The following is a 2500-nucleotide window of genomic DNA, read 5'->3' as shown; positions in this document are numbered from 1 at the left end:
ACGTCCAGGGGAGAGATGGGTGTGGAGAAATCAGCATTGGTAATGGGCCATGAACGCAAGGTCTTTATTCAGCCCAGGTCAACGCGTTGCCTTTCGTTTGAAGATCCACAGTGATTCAGCAGTTTCTCTTTCCAATCTCCCCTTAAAATTCCTTTGTAAGAGAACCGCTGCTCTTAAATCTGCAACAGAATGTCCCGGAAGGTTGAAACGCTCACCCACTGGCTTTTGAATATCGTGGTTTCTGATGTCAGACTTCTGTCCATTTAGTCTTTGTCTGAGAGACTGACCTGTTTTGTCCAAAGTAGATTGTGGAAGGGCGTTGCTGGCGTGTGATGGCATAAATCCCATTAGAAGATGAGCAGGAATATGAACCTGAGATAGTATGGCTGACATTGGCGGGTCCAGAGATGGTGTTCCTGGAATCTATATGAGGGCAAAGTGGGCACCTCGGTTTGTGGCAGGCCTTGGTGCCAGAGTCCATGTTCTTGTGAAGTAGTTCATCATCATGGGTGAGAAGTTGTTTTAGGTTAGCCGGCTGCCTGCAAGCAAGAAAGGGACACGCGCGCGCGCGCACCCCCCCCACCCCCCCCCCCCACCCCAGTGCTTCAGCGAGGGAAGTGTCACAATCCAGCATGGGTTGCAGGTCCTTAATGATACGTTGGACTGGTTTTAGTTGGGAGCTATAAGTGACAACCAGAGGTGCCCCGTTGCCGTTCTCTCTGGGCTTAGCTTGTAGTAAGTTGTGCCTGGGTATCATTCTGGCCTTCTCGATCGTCTTTCGCACCATATCCGCCGGATATTGTAGTTGCGAAAATGTTTGCTGTAGGTCTCTCGAGCGTGTGTCTCTGTCTGAAGGATTGGAGCAGATGCGACTATAGCGTAGGGCTTGGCTATAGACAATGGAATGTCTGATAGGGTCGGGGTGGTGGCTGGACGCGTGTAGATACGTTTGCCGATCTGTCGGTTTCCGGTACAATGTGGTGCTTGTGTGCCCCCCGTGGATCCGTACCGTGGTGTCTAGGGAGTCGATTTCTCGTTCGGAATAATTCACAGTTCGATTGATGGTGGGGTGGAAGTCGCTGAAAGCCTGGTGAAATCTTTCAAGGGCTTCTTTGCCATGACAAAGAAAATGTCATCCATGAATCTCAAGTCAAGGAGAGGTGCCAGTGGGTATGAGTTCAGAAAAGGCCGTTCTAGACCTGCCATGAAAATGTTGGCCTATTGTGGAGCCGTGCGAGTGCCCATGGCAGTGGGTGAAGACAGGGATGCCCGTTAAGCCCGCTCCTTTATGTAATTTCTCTCGAGCCGCCGCTTCGACGAATTCAAGAAGATCAGGTCATCGAAGGGGTTCGGGTAGGAAATGACACCCTAAAAACCGTAGCCCACGCAGGTGACCCTTATGTAGCGGGTAGAGATCCTGAGGAGTCGAAGGAGGTCAAAGGTCATTTGAAGAGGCATGAAAGAAGAATTAATAGGGAGGAATTTGCAAGCGTTAATATGGAAAAGTCAAAGCCTATTGATGCAAGCGATGAGCACAAAGGAATCGATATTAGCGGTTCACAGGACGGGCTGGGAAGCACAAAGGAGGTTCGGGAGGGACATTTGAAAGGGACGGTCAAACGTTTGGGAATACGGTTTGGGCCAGGCAAGAACTAGCGGCGCCAAAACTGAGAGGCGTGGTTACGAAGAGAAAAAAGGAACGTCGTGGGGAAATTTTCATCGGCGCTTGTTTCAGAGAGTGAAATGTGTCAATGCGTGCTTCGTGGCAGCTGGAAATTTTCCAGCTCAAGTTTATCCTCCTCCGGAAGGTCCGATGGCACAAGGGATGCGTGAACTCACACGGCTCACGGCAGGGACGAACAAGTCCCCTTTAACGGGAGCTGAGTTTTACCGGACGATAGAGGACGGAGGTTTCGGTTGACCGGAAATAGAGACCCTCTTTTTAAGCCGGTTCTTAAGATCTAATTTTGCAAATCGTCACATCGGAGAAATGAAATGGGTATTTTTTTTGTTCCTCCCCCCCCCCCCACCCCCCAAAAAGCATCTTGGGAGGAGGAGGCTTGGATGCGGAATCGGATGGGACAGTCACGTTTTGGAAAGAACGCCACAAAACGTCATGGGACTGTCAGATCACCGACGAGTTATTAATTAACCGTACGAGCAATTAAAAGATCAAGGAAACGGGCACGGGAAAAGGAGGGACCAAAGCTTGGTGCGAACAAGTAATCCGACAGAATCCTGGAGGACCGTATGAAGCAGCGCTCGCTAAAAAGGAGAGGGGGGGGGTCGTCTAGATAGCCGGAGGCCAGGTCGACCCAAAGGAAGCCTGCCCCACCCAACAGCCGTCTCCTACGCTCTTGCTGTGCCTTGGCCTCGGCCAGACGAGTCCCATTGTGAGGCCATGTCAACCCACTGGCTTTCTTGGCGGTAGGCCTGGACTCCGAGGACGGGGGGGGGGGGGGAGAAAGTCCCCCTTCAGAGGCCAGGTGTAGCGGTTGGC

The sequence above is a fragment of the Euleptes europaea genome, unplaced genomic scaffold, assembly GCF_029931775.1.
Source record: "Euleptes europaea isolate rEulEur1 unplaced genomic scaffold, rEulEur1.hap1 scaffold_34, whole genome shotgun sequence".
Classification (NCBI taxonomy): Eukaryota; Metazoa; Chordata; class Lepidosauria; order Squamata; family Sphaerodactylidae; genus Euleptes; species Euleptes europaea.
This window is presented reverse-complemented; position numbering follows the sequence as displayed.